This window comes from Oncorhynchus masou, chromosome 22 (genome assembly GCF_036934945.1).
Source record: "Oncorhynchus masou masou isolate Uvic2021 chromosome 22, UVic_Omas_1.1, whole genome shotgun sequence".
Classification (NCBI taxonomy): domain Eukaryota; kingdom Metazoa; phylum Chordata; class Actinopteri; order Salmoniformes; family Salmonidae; genus Oncorhynchus; species Oncorhynchus masou.
In genome coordinates, this window is record NC_088233.1 from 12,135,503 (window position 1) to 12,154,958 (window position 19,456).

Consider the following 19,456-nt stretch of genomic DNA (forward strand, 5'->3'; position numbering starts at 1 on the left):
GCCCAAACCATGATGCTGCCACCACCATGTTTGACAGTGGGGATGGTGTGGTCAGGTGATGAGCTGTGTTGCTTTTATGCCAAACATAACGTTTTGCATTGTTGCCAAAAAGTTCAATTTTGGTTTCATCTGACCAGAGCACCTTCTTCCACATGTTTGGTGTGTCTCCCAGGTGGCTTGTGGCAAACTTTAAACAACACTTTTTATGGATATCTTTAAGAAATGGCTTTCTTCTTGCCACTCTTCCATAAAGGCCAGATTTGTGCAATATACGACTGATTGTTGTCCTATGGACAGAGTCTCCCTCCTCAGCTGTAGATCTCTGCAGTTCATCCAGAGTGATCATGGGCCTCTTGGCTGCATCTCTGATCAGTCTTCTCCTTGTATGAGCTGAAAGTTTAGAGGGACGGCCAGGTCTTGGTAGATTTGCAGTGGTCTGATACTCCTTGCATTTCAATATTATCGCTTGCACAGTGCTCCTTGGGATGTTTAAAGCTTGGGAAATATTTTGTATCCAAATCCTTTAAACTTCTTCACAACAGTATCTCGGACCTGCCTGGTGTGTTCCTTGTTCTTCATGATGCTCTCTGCGCTTTTAACGGACCTCTGAGACTATCACAATGCAGGTGCATTTATACGGAGACTTGATTACATACAGGTGGATTGTATTTATCATCATTAGTCATTTAGGTCAACATTGGATCATTCAGAGATCCTCACTGAACTTCTGGAGAGAGTTTGCTGCACTGAAAGTAAAGGGGTTGAATAATTTTGCACGCCCAATTTTTCAGTTTTTGATTTGTTAAAAAAGTTTGAAATATCCAATAAAGTCATCCATACATTAATTGTCTTGAATAATGTATTTATTACTAACTAAGTAATTTACAGAAATGCATAAACAAACAAAGTAAATATGGTTACAAGAAATGATAGGAGAATGTGCCCGAGTGGGCTAAACTGGCATGGCGGCTTGTTAGACAAAAGGGAAGTGGGGGTCAACTAAGAAGTCACTACAGAGTTAATAATTATAACAATTGAAATGCTAATCCTTTACACATGAACGCTCACTCATTCGGGAACAATTGCTATCAATATACAGTGCCTTGCGAAAGTATTCGGCCCCCTTGAACTTTGCGACCTTTTGCCACATTTCAGGCTTCAAACATAAAGATATAAAACTGTATTTTTTTGTGAAGAATCAACAAGTGGGACACAATCATGAAGTGGAACGACATTTATTGGATATTTCAAACTTTTTTAACAAATCAAAAACTGAAAAATTGGGCGTGCAAAATTATTCAGCTAAATTGTAATTATTCACTCCTATGGCCTATTTATTGCCTACCTCCTCATGCCTTTTGCACACAATGTATATAGATTCTTTTTTTTCTACTATGTTATTGACTTGATTATTGTTTATTGTTTACTCCATGTGTAACTCTGTGTTGTTGTCTGTTCACACTGCTATGCTTTATCTTGGCCAGGTCGCAGTTGCAAATGAGAACTTGTTCTCAACTAGCCTACCTGGTTAAATAAAGGTCAAATAAAATAAAATAAAATAAAAAGTATTATTATTATTATACTGAATTCCTGATGCAGCATAGTGTTGTGTGCATTGTGTTACTGCTGTGACTGTTGGGGGGTGCTTTCTTCCGATACTTTCTTATATTCCTCCAAATGAAGTGTTGGAGCATGACAACATATCCATGGTGTTTAGAATTCAGATTGTCTTTAGAGTCTACTCTTCAGTTTAAGCAGCTTTTGTCAACCTCGGCAACTTCAGAGGCAATGGTGCAAAACATTTAGGAACACTGTTTGTTAATTGCTTTTTTCTAATGTTCTATTTACCAGATTTGGATGTAAAATTGTGTAACACTGTGTACCATGTGTGTCACAAACGGCACCCTATTCCCTATGGGTTGTAGTAGTGCACTACAAAGGGAATAGGGTGCCATTTGGGGTAGCAAACCATCTCATCCAAACACACTAAAAGGTGTTTTAGAATGCAAGCCCTACGCTTTAATTTCCCACCCTATTCGTCTTATGTAGCCCCGCCCACTTGACCCAGTTCTATTCGAATGCGATTGTGTTTGTGTTTCCGTTTCACAACTTCTGTCAATGCTATCAAATTACCTCAGAGTGGTTGCTAGCTAATAAAAAAAACTTGCATCATTACCACATCTTAACAAGTAAACGAAAACAAAACATAGCTCACATTTGGGGACACACACAAATGGCTCTTCGGAGGTTGGATGGTATCACCATATCCCATCCGTCCATGAATAATAATTGGGTGGATGACATGACAAAATTGCCTGAAATTACATATAGGGACATTTTTTAATTACTTTGTGCTCTCCTTGGGAGTGGATGGTTCCACTATGAAAAACTACAAGAGTACAGAGGCCTATCAGTACCTCCACAGTGGTGATGTGGGCCAAGTTCTTCACCAGGAGGAGGGAAAAGGATTGGTATTTTTGAAGGCCGATGTTCAGCCCAGCCAATCAAGCAGCTCTTACCACTCTGCTTGGTTAATTGTATTCAACCACGGATCAGTAGAGACGGCTGGATGCGCTTGCATCGCCGGCCTTGGAAGGTCATTTAGCCATGCAGTCTCAATGTTGTGGAAGGTAAGCTTATAAGCAAAGTTACTTAACTTAAGTGATTACAGCATACGAGATGGCGTAGCAGTCGGACGTGTGTTTGTCTTGTCCCGTGTAAATAGTAAATAGTCTGTTTCTTTGTTTTTTCATATATATTTTAATCTCACTTTCCATCTATGAACGAAATATACTTTCCTGCAACCCGACTCACCAAATGTGGTACATAGGACACTAAAGAGGCTTTCTACTGATTCTGAAAAACACCAAAAGAAAGATGCCCAGGGTAACTGCTCATCTGCATGAACGTACCTTAGGCATACTAAAAGGAGGCATGAGGACTGCAGATGTGGTCAGGGCAATAAATTGTCTGTACTGTAAGAAGCCTAAGACAGTGCAGGGAGACAGGACAGACAGCTGATCTTCCTAACTGTAGCAGACCACGTGTCTGAACACTTGCACAGGATCGGTACACCCGAACATCACACCTGCGGGACAGGTACAGGATGGCAACAACAACTGCCTGAGTTACACCAGGAACGCACAATCCCTCCATCAGTGCTCAGACTGTCCGCAATAGGCTGAGAGAGGCTGGACACCAGAGGTGATGGTCGGATTTGCGTTTATTGTCGAAAGAATGAGCGTTACACCGAGGCCTGCACCTCCTCCCAGCTGCCCACTGCACTGAGGCTAGGAAACACTGTCACCACCGATTAAATATATGATATTCGAGAATTTTAATAAGCATTTTTATATGGCTGGCCATGCTTTCCATCTGGCTACCCCTACCCTGGCCAACAGCTCTGCACCATCACAGCAGCTTGCCCAAGCCCCCGCCCCTCTTCTCCTTCACCCAAATCCAGATAACTGATGTTCTGATAGAGCTGCAAAATCTGGACCACTACAAATCAGCTGGTCTAAACAATCTTGACCCTGTCTTCCTAAAATTATCTGCCTAAATTGTTGCAACCCCTATTACTAGCCTGTTACACCTCTCTTTTGTATCGTCTGAGATCCCTAAAGATTGGAAAGCTGCCGCGGTCATCCCCCTCTTCCTAAGTCCATCCTGCCCTGCCTTTCTAAGGTCTTTGATAGCCACGTTAACAAACAGATCACCGACCATTTCGAATCCCATCATACCTTCTCCACTATGCAATCTGGTTTCCGAACTGGTCACGGTTGCACCTCAGCCACGCTCAAGGTCCTAAATGATATCATAACCACCATCGATAAAAGAAAGTACTGTGCAGCCGTCTTCATCGACCTGGCCAAGGCTTTCTTCAATAACCATTCTTATCGGCAGACTCAATAGCCTTGGTTTCTCAAATGAGTGCCTCACCTGGTTCACCAACTACAGAGTTCAGTGTGTCAAATAGGAGGGCCTGTTGTCCAGACCTCTGGCAGTCTCTATGGGGGTGCCACAGGGTTCAATTCTTGGGACAACACTTATCTCTGTATATATCAGTGATGTTGCTCTTGTTGCTGGTGATTCTATGATCCACCTCTACGCAGACGACACCATTCTGTATACATCTTGCCCTTCTTTGGACACTGTGTTAACAAACCTCCAAACGAGTTTCAATGCCATACAACACTCCTTCCGTGGCCTCCAACTGCTCTTAAATGCTAGTAAAACTAAATGCATGTTCTTCAACCGATAGCTGCCCACACCCGCCCGCCCGACCAGCATCACTACTCTGGACGGCTCTGACTTATGTGGACAACCACAAATATCTAGGTGTCTGGTTAGACTGTAAACTCTCCTTCCAGACTCACATCAAGCATCTCCAATCCAAAATTAAATCTAGAATCGGCTTCCTATTTTGCAACAAAGCCTCCTTCACCCATCCTGCCAAACATACCCTCGTAAAACTGACTATCCTATCGATCCTTGACTTCGGCGATGACATTTACAAATCAGCCTCCAACACTCTACTCAGCAAATTGGATGTAGTTTATCACAGTGCAATCCGTTTTGTCACAAAAGCCCCATATACTATCAACTTCTGCGACCTCTATACTGTCCTTGGCTGGCCCTCGCTACATATTTGTCATCGAACCCACTGGCTCCACGTCATCTATGAGCCTCTGCTAGGTAAAGCCCCGCCTTATCTCAGCTCAGTGGTCACCATAGCAACATCCACCCGTAGCACACACTCCAGCAGGTATATTTCACTGCTCATCCCCAAAGCCAACACCCCCTTTGGCTGCCTTTCATTCCAGTTCTCTGCTGCCAATGACTGGAACGAATTGCAAAAATAACTGAAGCTGGAGACTTATATCTCCCTCACTAACTTTAAGCATCAGCTGTCAAAGCAGCTTACCAATCACTGCACCTGCTCACAGCCCATCTGTAAATAGCCCACCCAACTACCTCATCCCCATATTGTTATTTTTTTGCTCTTTGGCACCCCAGTATCTCTACTTGCACATCGTCATTAGCACATCTATCACTCCAGTGTTAATGCTACATTTTAATTATTTCACCACTATGGCCTATTTATTGCCTTACCTCCCTAATCTTACTACATTTGCACACACTGTATATAGATTTTTTATTGTGTTATTGACTGTACGTTTGTTTATCCCATATGTAACTCTGTGCTGTTGTTTGTGTCCCACTGCTTTACTCATTCTTGGCCAGGTCACAGTTGTAAATGAGAACTTGTTCTCAACTGGCCTACCTGGTTAAATAAAGGTGAAATAAATAAATAAAATAAAAATACAAGGCACCCTACATGTGTTGTGGTGACAATTACTATAATCAAAAATTGTAGCTGTCCTATCGCTCATGTTGTGTTCTTCACCTGTTTGAAAATCAAAATATGAAACTGGAGACCGTTTCAGAGCAATGTGTTTCTGCTCTGTGTGAGTGGAGCTGTATGTTGTGCTGAATTATCATTATCTTTTTCAATAGTCTACAACAGGGCTATTCAGTTCCGATCCTGGTGGGCCAAAATACTTCTGTTTTTTATTTCTACCTGGTAGTTAATTGCACTCACCTGGTGTCCCAGGTCTGATTTAGTCCCTTATTGTTAGGAGAAGATGAAAACCATTTTGATGTGTCCTGTGTGGCTCAGTCGGTAGAGCATGGCGCTTGACGCCAGCGTCGTGGGTTCATCGGGCCACCCATATGTCTAGTGGCCCCAGCTGACTTGATCGCTTTGGGCGTCTGCTAAATGGGATATATTAGTGTTTGGGCCCCCCAGGACCATCATGGTCTAGAAGATCTGGGCCCTTATTCTCAAAGTGCTGATTTAGGATCAGTTTGTCTTTTATATCATAATGATTATGAGGGGGACCTGATCCTAGAGCAGCACTCCTTATTCGGAGAAACTTTATAAATACGGGCCCGTCCTCTCTATGCTTCTTTGTACTGGGACTCGCACTCTTCAACCCATAGCAGAGCATGGCCATACAGATGGAGGGTTTAAGTTGATCACCCTGTTGCAGGAAATGTAAAACTTGCCGTGTATTTGAAAAGGCCTCGGAAGTTTGTAATTTCCACTTGATTTTCACTTAAGAAAATGTATCAACCCTCTGTGGCAACTTGTCATTCAGGGCAGAGCCCCACCTGTTTTGAACCCCACATAAAAAAACAATTAAAAAAATGTTAACCAATTTTGGGGGGAGCTTGCCTGTTTTGCATGTTATTTTGGCATTAATACGTGCCAAGTTTAAGAGTAGACCTCGAAAATTCAAGCCCCCTGGGTGCTGCCATAGAGTTCAAATCAAATTACATTTGATTTGTCACATGCGCCAAATACAACACTTAACCAACAATGCAGTTTTAAGAAAAATAAATAGCAGAAGGGCAGCACTAAAATAACAGTAGCAAGGCTATATAAGGGGGTACCGGTACAGAGTCAATATGCAGGGTCAGAGGTTAGTCGAGGTAATTGAGGTAATATGTACGTGTACGAGTTAAATTGACTATGTATAGATAATAACCAGAGAGTAGCAGCAGTGTAAAAGAGGGAGGGGGGACAAAATGATACCCAGACTGGTATCCATTTTATTAGCTGTTCAGGAGTCTTATGGCTTGGGGGTAGAAGCTGTTAAGAAGCCTTTTGAACCTAGACTTGGCGCTACGGTTGTTGTCCTGGCACCACACGGTCAGGTCTCTGACCTCCTCCTTATAGGCTGTCTCATCGTTATCGGTGATCAGGCCTTCCACTGTTGTGTCGTCAGCAAACTTAATGTTGGTGTTGGAATCGTACAAGGCCATGCATTCAGGAGGGGACTGAGCACGCACCCCTGAGTGGCCCCAGTGTTGAGGATCAGCATGGCAGATGTGTTACCTACCCTTACCACCTGGGGTCGGCCCATCAAGAAGTCCAGGATCCAGTTGCAGAGGGAGGTGTTTTGTCCCAGGGTCCTTAGCTTAGTGATGAGCTTTGAAGGCAATATGGTGTTGAAACCTGAGTTGTAGTCAATGGATAGCATTCTCACTTATGTTTTCCTTTTGTCCAGGTTGGAAAGGACAGTGTGGGGTGCAATAGAGATTGCATCATCTGTGGATCTGTTAGAATGGAATAAAAATTGGAGTGGGTCTATATGGTTTCTGGGATAATGGTGTTGATGTGACCAGCCTTTCAAAGCACTTCATGGCAACAGACGTGAGTGCTACGGGTCGGTAGTCATTTAGGAAGGTAACCTTAGTGTTCTTGGGCAGAAGGGACTATGGTGGTCTGCTTGAAACATGTTGGTATTACAGACTCAGTCAGGGACAGGTTGAAAATGTCAGTGAAGTCACTTGCCAGTTGGATAGCGCATGCTCGGAGAACACGCCCTGGTTACAAATCAAATCAAAGTTTATTTGTCACGTGCACCGAATACAAACGGTATCTTACAGAGCCTGTAAGTAAGCATTTCATTGTAAGGTTGTATTCGGTGCGTGACAAATCAACTTTGATTTGATTTGATTTGTAATCCATCTGGCCCCGAGGCCTTGTGAATGTTGACCTGTTTACAGAGAACATGATCACAGAGTCGTCCGGAACAGTGGATGCTCTCATGTATGCTTCAGTGTTGCTTGCCTCGAAGCGAGCACAGAAGTAATTGAGCTTGTCTTGTAGGCTCGTGTCACTGAGCAGCTTGCGGCTGTGCTTCACTTTGTAGTCTGTAATAGTTTGCAGGCCCTGCCATATCCGATCAGCGTCGGAGCTGGTGTAGTACGATTCAATGTTAGCCCGGTATTGACGCTTTGCCTGTTTGATGGATCGTCTGAGAGCATAGCGGGATTTCTTATAAGCTTTTGGGTTAGAGTCCCGTCCTTGAAAGCGGAAGCTCTACCTGTTAGCTCAGTGCGGATGTTGCCTGTAATCCATGGCTTCTGGTTGGGGTATGTACGTACAGTCACTGTGGAGACATTGTCATCGATGCACTTATTGTTGAAGCCAGTGACTGATGTGGTGTACTCCTCAATGCCATCGGAAGAATCCCGGAACATATTCCAGTCTGTGCTTGCAAAACAGTCCTGTAGCTTAACATCTGCATCATTTGACCACATCTTTATTGACCGAGTCACTGGTACTTTCTGCTTTAGTTTTTGCTTGTAAGCAGGAATCGGGAGGATAGAATTATGGTCAGATTTGCCAAATGGAGGGTGAGGGAGAGCTTTGTACGCGTCTCTGTGTGTATAGTAAAGGTGGTCTAGAGGTTTTTTCGTCTGGTTGCACATTTAACATGCTGGGAGAAATTAGGTTTCTGTTTGCTTATGGCCTTATACAGCTCATGTTGTGCGGACTTAGTGCCAGCATCGGTTTGTGGTTGCAAATAGACCGCTACAAAAAACATAGATGAAAACTCTCTTGGTAAATAGTGTGGTCTACAGCTTATCATGAGATACTCTACCTCAGGCGAGCAAAACCTTGAGACATCCTTAATATTAGATTTCGTGCAACAGCTGTTGTTTACAAATATACACAGACCACCTCTTACGGAGGCAACTTTTCTAACTTGCAGATGCAGCGTAGACCCCGCCAGCTGTATTTTATCCATGTCGTTGTTCAGCCATGACTCTGTGAAACATAAGATATTACAGTTTTCAATGTCCAGTTGATAGAATATTCAGATTGTACTATGGCTAATAGGACTGATGGTAGAGGCAGATTACCCACTCGCCATTGGATCCTTACAAGGCCCAAACTACGTCCTATATCGATATTGCCGTATCTTTCTCCTGATTATGATGGGGATGAGGACCTTGTTGGGTGTCTGTTGTAAATCCTTCACGTGCGACTCGTTAAAGAAAAAGTATTCTTCCAGAACAAGTTGAATAATTGCTGTCCTCATATCCAGATGCTCTTTTTGGTCATAAGACACGGTGGCAGAAACATTATTTTTATTTTTTATTTTATGTCATCTTTATTTATATAGACAAGTCAGTTTAACAACAAATTCTTATTTACAATGACGGCCTACCCCGGCCAAACCCTAACCCGGATGACACTGGGACAACTATGAGCCACCCTATGGGACTCCCAATCATGGCCGGTTGTGATACAGCCTGGAATCAAACCAGGGTCTGTAGTGATGCCTCTAGCACTGAAATGCAATGCCTTAGACCGCTGTGCCAGTAAATTACAAATCAAGCAAAAAATTGGCACAATTGGTTAAGAGCCTGTAAAAGTTCCTTGATAACCGAGTGCTGAGGGAATTAATTTGTGCGATTAGAATGTATGTCAAATGTGCTGAGAGGAAATTATGAAATTACAGTCAGAATCTGCTAATCATTTTCATTTTATGCTTCAGTAACTGAATTTCTTTGGGCTTATTAGGTGCTAGGACTAGATTGCTGTTCAACATCACTCAACATTACTTTAATTTCTTCATTATTAATGAATCTTCCGGAATGTAAAGAAAAGGGAGGTAGTGTCATAATAAGATAAAGGGACAGAGAGAGAGGGGGGAGAGAGAGAGGGAGAGAGAGAGAGAGAGGGGAGAGAGAGAGAGAGAGAGGAGAGAGAGAGAGAGAGAGAGAGGAGAGAGAGAGAGAGAGAGAGAGGGGGAGAGAGAGGGGGAGAGAGAGAGAGAGAGAGAGGGAGAGAGAGAGAGGGGGAGAGAGAGGGGGAGAGAGAGAGAGAGGGGGAGAGAGAGAGAGAGAGAGAGAGAGAGAGAGATTGGTGAGGGGGTAGAGGTGGGGAGAGATATGGGGAGATAGAGGTGGGCGAAATAGAGAGAGGGAGGGGGAGGGATAAGAGAGAGAGAGAAAGAGCGAGAGAGAGGGGGGAGGGGGAGGGATAAAGAGAAAGAGAGAGAGAGAATAAGAGTGAGAGAGAGAGCGCGAGAGAGAGAGGGGGGGCAGAGACTGTAGAGAAAAGGGGAGGAAAGAGATGAGATATAGAATTTGTATGCAGAATGTGTGGAAGTGGGAAGACTACACAGGACTGAACATAGTTACTGGTTGGCATCTAATCTAGAGGATGCGGAATGATGGAGTGCTGAGGAAGGACAGAAAGATGAAGAACTGTTTGACAAACAGGCCTGAAACTCCGTAAGGACCTGGACTTTAACATAACATTCTTATCAGAGCACAGGGTTGCTACCTCTCCTCTTGGGGGTTTAAAATGAAACAATTTCAATACATTTCATTAAGAAGTCCATTCCTTTTGTTAACTATATATGTTCCGGAGGTCCTTGAAAACTTTTTTAGTTGGTAAATAAACAGTTTGAGAAATCTTTTAAATGCAGATTGTTATGCCTAGACATGGCCGTAACAATGATGCCGTATAACCACACTAAGAGGTTAAACTTCTTCAGGATCGGTGGGTCCCCCACGGGACGGTTTAGCTAACGTAGGCTAATGCGATTAGCATGAGGTTGTAAGTAAATTTCCCAGGACATAGACATATCTGATATTGGCAGAAAGCTTAAATTATTGTTATTCTAACTGCACTATCCAATTTACAGTAGCTATTACAGTGAAATAATACCATGCTATTGTTTGAGGAGAGTGCACAGTTATGAACTTGAAAAGTTATTAATAAACCAATTAGGCACATTTGGGCAGTCTTGATACAAAATGTTGAATAGAAATGCAATGTTCATTGGATCAGTCTTAAACTTTGCACGTACACTGCTGCCATCTAGTGACCAAAATCTAAATTGTGCATGGGCTGGAATAATACATTATGGCCTTTCTCTTTTTTTCAAAGATGATGGTACAAAAAAATACCAAAAAACAGTTGTTTTTTTTCTTTGGATTTTCTTTTACCAGATCTAATGTGTTATATTCTCCTGCACTCATTTCACATTACCACAAACTGCAAAGTGTTTCCTTTCAAATGGTGTCAGAATATGCATATCCTTGTTTCAATGCCTGAGCTACAGGCAGGTAGATTTGGGTATGTAATTTTTGGCGTAAATTGAAAAAAAGGGGCAGATCCCTTAAGACACTTTGTGGAAGCAGACTGGAGTGTATTGTTACCAGACTGAAGAGGAAAGAACTGACTGCAAAACAACAAGCTGCTGCACATTGCTGTATCAGTAATAACTACAGTGTTCATAATTGTCACACCCTGATCTGTTTCACCTGTCTTTGTGCTTGTCCCCACCCCCCTCCACATGTCGCCCATCTTCCTCATTATCCCCAGTGTATTTATACCTGTGTTCTCTGTTTGTCTTTTGCCAATTTGTTTTGTTTCGTCAAGCCTACCAGCGTTTATCCCGTGCTCCTGTCTTTCTCTAGTTTCTGTTTTCTAGTTTTCCCGGTTTTGACCATTCTGCCTAGCCCTGAGCCTGCCTCTTCTAAAAGTTAGACCATAGTTTTACAAGCATGTTTCATTATCAAAGAACACAAATCACAGTGGAGAAACATAATCACATTTCCATAGTCTTCTTCGGAAAGTATTCAGACCCCTCGACTTATTTCCACTTTCCACTGTACTTTGCTCCATTCATCTTTCCCTTGATCCTGACTAGTCTCCCAGTCCCATACTTCACCGTAGGGATGGTGCCAGGTTTCCTCCAGACGCTTGGCCAAAGAGTTCAATCTTGGTTTCATCAGACCAGAGAATCTTGTTCTCATGGTCTGATAGCCTGCTTGGAGTTTGCCAAAAGGCACCTAAAGGACTATCATGTGCTGTTTACTGAGGAGTGGCTTCCGTCTGACCACTTTACCATAAAGGCTTGATTGGTGGAGTGCTGCAGAGATGATTGTCCTTATGGAAGGTTCTCCCATCTCCACAGAGGAACTCTATGTGTGCCTTTTCAATCAAGGTGGACTCCAATCAAGTTGTAGAAACATCTCAAGGAAGATCTTTTTTTTACCCCTTTTTCTCCCCAATTTTGTGGTATCCAATTGTTTTAGTAGCTACTATCTTGTCTCATCGCTACAACTCCCGTACGGGCTCGGGAGAGACGAAGGTTGAAAGTCATGCGTCCTCCGATACACAACCCAACAAGTCGCACTGCTTCTTAACACAGCGCACATCCAACCCGGAAGCCAGCCGCACCAATGTCCCGGAGGAAACACTGGCAACCTTGGTTAGCACGCACTGCACCCGGCCCGCCACAGGAGTCGCTGGTGCGCGATGAGACAAGGACATCCCTACCGACCAAGCCCTCCCTAACCAGGACGACGCTAGGCCAATTGTGCGTCGCCCCACGGACCTCCCGGTCACGGCCGGTTACGACAGAGCCTTGGCAGGAACCCAGAGTCTCTGATGGCACAGCTGGCGCTGCAGTACAGCGCCCTTAACCACTGCGCCACCCGGGAGGCCACATCTCAAGGATGATCAATGGAAACAGGATGCACCTGAGCTCAATTTAAAGTCTCATAGCAAAAGGTCTGAAAACGTATGTAAATATGGCATTTCTGTTTTTATATTTTAGAAATCTGTCTTTGCTTTGTCATTATCGGTATTGTGTGTAGATTGATGAATATTTGTATTTATTTATTAATCAATTTTAGAATAAGGGTGTAACGTAACAAAATGTGGAAAAAGTAAAGGGGTCTGAATACTTTCTGAATGTATTCTATCTTCTAACTAAATTAACTCAGAATTTGTAAATTGTTTCCAACTTTACGAAATAATGACTTATATTCCTCAGACTCATACAAAAAAGCATTAGGTAGGCTTACTTGCCCCAAGATATTTGTTCAACTTGCTCAGCGATTTTGCTTTTTTACTTTAGTTTACTCCTTCAGCCTTCTTTATTTTGATACGATCTTCATTTAAAGTAGAAGAGTGTCCTAATTTGAACTCTATAGTTGAAATCCAATGAGGACTGTGTGAGCAATAGGAGCTCAGTTAACCACCCATGGGTGGGAAAAAAACACCTGAGCAAATAAATCATGTATAAAACTGATTAGGGAACAATTCCCCAACCAATCTGTGCAGAATCCCTGGTTATGTCCCAAATGGCACTAGTGCACTACATTTGACCAGGGCCCATAGGGAATTGGGAATAGGGTGCCATTTGGGACTCAAACCTTGCCTTTATATCCATTACAGCTGGGAGGAATAGCTAATGAAGTGTTGGTGCCTTTACAACTCTCTTTTGTTCCAGCCCTAGTGAGAGGCCCAGTCCCCAGTATTCATCTGCTGGGAGAGTGGAAATGAACTTGCATTAGCCCAGGGTGAATGGGAACGCGGGCCTGGAAGAGACAGGCTAACACAGTAGAGAGGATCATTAATCTAAGGCGACCTGACGGAGCCCCATTTGGGGGAAAATAACAAGATTCATGAGTGTACTTAACACCCGTTCCAAAAGAAGTTGGCCAGTAATCTAATCAGAACAAGGGGATATATAAAGGGGACAGCCGGTTTCTCCTCAAAGAGAGAACAATCGGTCCCCTGAAATAGAGGACCCACTTTTCTATTCTGTTCTGTTGTTGATATAGTTTATAAACTGGGTGGTTTGAGCCCTGAATGCTGATTGGCTGACAGCTGTGGTATATTTTTTAATTTATCCATTATTTTACCAGGTAAGTTGACTGAGAACACATTCTCATTTGCAGCCACGACCTGGGGAATAGTTACAGGGGAGAGGAGGGGGATTAATGAGCCAATTGTAAACTGGGGATTATTAGGTGACCGTGATGGTTTGAGGGCCAGATTGGGAATTTAGCAAGGAGACCGGGGTTAACACCCTACTCTTACAATAAGTGCCATGGGATCTTTAATGACTTCAGAGAGTCAGGACACCCGTTTAACGTCAAATCCGAAAGACGGCACCCTACACAGGGCAGTGTCCCCAATCACTGCCCAGGGGCATTGGGTTATCTTTTTTTTAGACCAGAGGAAAGAGTGCTTCCTACTGGCCCTCCAACACCACTTCCAGCAGCATCTGGTCTCCCATCCAGGAACTGACCAGGACCAACCCTGCTTAGCATCAGAAGCAAGCCAGCAGTGGTAAGCAGGGTGGTATGCAGCTGGCTAAATCACTGTATACCACAGGTATGACAAAATATGTATTTTTACTGCTCTAATAATGTTGGTAACCAGTTTATAATAGCAATAAGGCACCTCGGGTGTTTGTGGTATATAGCCAATATACCACGGGTAATGGCTGTATCCAGGCCTTAGCCATGGTAAGAACAGGCCTTAGCGTTGGAATATTGGCCATATACCACACCCCCAGGCCTTATTGCTTAAATAACATACTCCTCAAACACGTGCTTTATTCAGTGAACAATAATTTAAGCTTTCAGACGATATAAAACATGTCTATGTCCCGGAAAATTGGCTGTTGTTTACAACGCCATTCTAGTGAAATATTGCATATTGAGCAACAACTGTCCCAATTTCTGGACTCTGACACAGTAGAAGTTCCCAAAAAGTTGTATATAAATCATACTGTATGTATGGAACAAAGCATTAAGCTTATACTTTCTGTTACGAAGACTAGAGGACTTATTCAGTAGCTCTGATTGGCCTCTTACAGCCTGGTCCAAGCAGAGTTCCTGCTATTATTCCTGCCACTGAGCCCAATTACCTGCTCTATGTAAATCTGTCCTGGAGGCTGGGCAGCCAGATCTGGCTTCAGATATTAGGTTTGCACTATTGCAACTATTATTACTGTCACGTCCTGACCTTAGTTCCTTTTGTATGTCTCTATTTTAGGTTGGTCAGGGCGTGAGTTGGGGTGGGCATTCTATGTTATGTTCTTGTGTTTATATTTCTATGTGTTTGGCCTGGTATGGTTCCCAATCAGAGGCAGCTGTCAATCATTGTCTCTGATTGAGAACCATACTTAGGTAGCCTGTTTTCCCACTCTTGTTTGTGGGTGGTTATCTTCCGTTTCAGTGTTTTTCACCATTCGGGACTGTTTAGTTTTTTCTTTATTCGCTTGTTCGTTTGTTCTCTGTGTTCAGTGTAATAAATATGACGAACACTTACCCCGCTGCATATGGCCCGATATTTCCTACTCCTCCTCAGAAGAGGAAGACGATGGCCGTTACAATTACGTTTGCACTTCTATATTAGTTCCATTGCGCCAGGCAAGCTTAATCACGTATTGTTCAAGCTTATATAAATATTAGATTTAAAAAAATATATAGTATTTGAACACAGGTCTGCGGGCAGCAGCATATTCATATTCTGGCCATTCTCTGATCCTTGCTGTGGGTCTTCATGTTACTCTGTTTCATTCAGCCATCAGTGAAGACTAAGTGCAGCGCTGTCTGTAGTCCTGTGGAGCTGGTCTGGGCTTGATTAAGGAGCAGGGAGGCAGAGATGTAAAACAGAATGCACAGGAATGATTAGTGTTGCTAGTAGCTCGTGCTACAGCACACTACGCTGGGGCCTGGTGCCTCAAGCTGGGGCTGGTACATGATGAACGTTCACCATCAGGATAATAGCCTTGCGTTGCTGTGACGTTATGACAATAGCAATTAATCCAGCACTTGGCCACCTCGACCAATCAGATGCGACCAACCAGTGGGAGGTATTCTCTTCCTGATTCTCCCTCAGTTTGGAACTGAAAACTGAAAAGCCAATTTAATTGGCAGGGTCTGAGCTCAATGGTCATAAACTGTGGCTATATATGTCCCTCGATAGCAGTAGTCAATCCGCCAAAGAATGCATTAAAAACCTTCATTATCCAACAGTTGGCAGCTGGTGGTCTGTCTTCATCATCTCTGGATTACTATCTGCAAGCAGGGATACTAAAATGGACAGAAATTATGTAGAAAAAGCACATGTATAAGAAAATTATTGAAATGTGTCATATACAGTTATACACTGATTATAGAATTGGAAAGTACTCTGAAGTACTGTTAAGAAAATACAATTTAAAACTTTAATTAAAGTCCTAAACTGTAATATATGTTGTGTTTTTTCTTCAATAGAGACGTAGATACTAACATATCAACTAAAAGAATACAGTCATTTTTCAGAGAACTTAAATGTACTCTAAATGTATTACAAGTAAATTCAATTCAGTAAACTAAAAATGCTTTATTCTCTCTGGAGCAATACACAGTGTCCACATTTACATGCTCACAGTATTCTGGATGATAGCATAAATCTAGCATATATCCAGCTTAGTATACAGTAATACACACCTACTCATTCAAGTTTAAAAACATTTTTTTGACTATTTCCTACATTGTAGAATAATAGTGAAGTAATAGTGAACTAATAATAGTGAAGACATCAAAACTATGCAAAACACATATGGAATCAAACAATTGTTTTTTTAAATATACATTTTAGATTCTTCAAAGTAGCCACCCTTTGCCTTGATGACAGCTTGGCACACTCTTGGCATTCTCTCAACCAGCTTCATCTGGAATGCTGTTCCAAAAGTCTTGAAAGAGTTCCCACATATGCTGAGCACTTGTTGGTTGCTTTTCCTTCACTCTGTGGTCAAACTCATCCCAAACCATCTAAATTGGGTTGATAGTCACACTAAGCACAAATCAGATGGAAAGTTATATCATTGCAGAATGCTGTGTTTGCCTTGAATTCTAAATAAATCACAGACTTTGTCACCAGCAAAGCACCCACACACCCTCACACCTCCTCCTCCATGCTTCACGGTGGGAACCACACATGCAGATATCATCCGTTCACCTATTCTGCGTCTCACGGACACAGTGGTTGGATCCATAAATCTCAAATTTGGACAGATTTCCACCAGTCTAATGTCCATTGCCCATGTTTCTTGGGCAAAGTAAGTCTCTTCCTCTCATTTGTGTCCTTTAGTAGTGGTTTCTTTGCAGTGATTTGACCATGAAGGCCTGATTCATGCAGTCTCCTCTGAACAGTTGATGTTGACATGTCTGTTACTTGATGTCTGTAAAGCATTTATTTGGGCTGCAATCTCAATTTTTAGTTTATTTAACCAGGCAAGTCAGTTAAGAACAAATTCTTATTTTCAATGACAGAACAGTCAGGGGCAGAACGACAGATTTGCACCTTGCAACCTTCCGGCTACTAGTCCAACGCTCTAACCACTAGGCTACCCTGCCGCCCCAGAGGTGCAGTTAACTCTAATGAACTTATCCTCTGCAGCAGAGGTAGCTCTGGGTTTTCCTTTCCTGTGGTGGTCCTCGTGAGAGGCAGTTTCATCATAGCCCTTGATGGTTTTTGCGACTGCACTTGTAGAAACTTTCAAAGTTCTTGTCCAGATTGACTTCAAGTAATGATGGACTGTGGTTTCTCTTTGCTTATTTGAGCTGTTCTTGCCATAATATGGACTTGGTCTTTTACCAAATAGGGCTGTCTTCTGTATACCACCCCTACTTTGTCATAACACAACTGATTGGCTCAAATGCATTAAGAAGGAAAGAAATTCCACTAATTAAATTTTAACAAGGCACACATGTTAAGTGAAATGCATTCCAGGTGAATGCCAAGAGTGTGCAAAGCTGTCATCAAGGCAAAGGGTGGCTACTGTGAAGAATCTCAAATATAAAATACTTTTTTGGTTACTAAATTATTCCATATGTGTTATATCATGTTTTGATGTTTATTCTGAAATGTTGATAATAGTAAAAATAATGAAAAACCCTTGAATGTGGTGTGTCCAAACTTTTGACTGGTACTGTATATCCAGTCTTATTCTGGATAAGCTGTTTACATGCACCTTTGATATCCCACTCATGAGTATTCCTGTAACCATGAATAAACAGAATATTACTTATTTAAGTATAAGAATAATAGTAACTGAAATGTGGACACTGACTGTAGGTCCATAACCTCTCACATGTAGATAATATTATGTTAACTCCTGCAGAATTATCAATTTCGTACGGTGAAATTATGCAACACATGTTAATTTTGTCTTGGGAACAGGAGTGGAGAAATATTATTTATTTCTTGGAGCATCTCTCGAGAAAATGCGAATGCGCGTGTAATTGTTATCTTTGACACTGCTACACAAGCAGACAGTATTCCATCACATAAAGTATGCACCGAAGAGGAACTGAAGTCTTATCAGTGTTTCATGGTTTTCTCAGCTTTTCATTTCTTTAAAATCGCTCAAACTGATGACATTTGGACATGTTGCACCAGACCAATCTTTCCACTGTTTTGGAGTTATTGTGTTTTCTCCCTGGTCGCTAAACAAAACAGAAAACTTTACCGGTGTTAACTACATTACTAATGCACTCATTCTATTGACATATGACTGTAACGGTTCTCTTGAGTTGAATGAGAGGCAGACCAAAATGCAGCATGGTTTCTATTCATGTTTTTTAATAAGACAACTACACATGAACATAATACAAAACAACAAACGTGAGAAAACCTAAACAGCCCTATCTGGTGCAACAAACACAGAGACAGGAACAATCACCCACCAACACACAGTGAAACTCAGGCTACCTAAGTATGATTCTCAATCAGAGACAACTAATGACACCTGCCTCTGATTGAGAACCATACTAGGCCGAAACATAGAAATACCCAAATCTTAGAAAAACAAACATAGACTGCCCACCCCAACTCACACCCTGACCATACTAAATAATGACAAAACAAAAGAAATTAAGGTCAGAACGTGACAGTATCCCCCCCCCCCCAAAGGTGCGGACTCTGGCCGCAAAACCTTAACCTATAGGGGAGGATCTGGGTGGGCGTCTGTCTGCGGTGGCGGCTCTGGCGCAGGACTCGGACCCCACTTCACCAACGTCTTAGTCCGCCTTCTTGTCCGCTTCCGTGGCCTCCTAACCACGGTGACCCTACTAAATGACCCCACTGGACTGAGGGGCAGCTCGGAACAGAGGGGCGGAAGCTCTGGACAGAGGGGCGGAAGCTCTGGACAGAGGGGCTCTGGCGCCTCTGGGCTGAGGGGCTCTGGCGCCTCTGGGCTGAGGGGCTCTGGCGCCTCTGGGCTGAGGGGCTCTGGCGCCTCTGGGCTGAGGGGCTCTGGCGCCTCTGGGCTGAGGGCTCTGGCGCCTCTGGGCGCTCTGGCGCCTCTGGGCTGAGGGGCTCTGGCGCCTCTGGGCTGAGGGGCTCTGGCGCCTCTGGGCTGAGGGACTCTGGCGCCTCTGGGCTGAGGGACTCTGGCGCCTCTGGGCTGAGGGACTCTGGCGCCTCTGGGCTGAGGGACTCTGGCGCCTCTGGGCTGACTGGCGGCACTGGCGGCCCCTGGCTGACTGGCGGCCCCTGGCTGACTGGCGGCACTGGCGGCCCCTGGCTGACTGGCGGCACTGGCGGCCCCTGGCTGACTGGCGGCACTGGCGGCCCCTGGCTGACTGGCGGCACTGGCGGCCCCTGGCTGACTGGCGGCACTGGCGGCCCCTGGCTGACTGGCGGCACTGGCGGCTCCTTGCAGACTGGCGGCACTGGCGGCTCCTTGCAGACTGGCGGCACTGGCGGCTCCTTGCAGACTGGCGGCACTGGCGGCTCCTTGCAGACTGGCGGCACTGGCGGCTCCTTGCAGACTGGCGGCACTGGTGG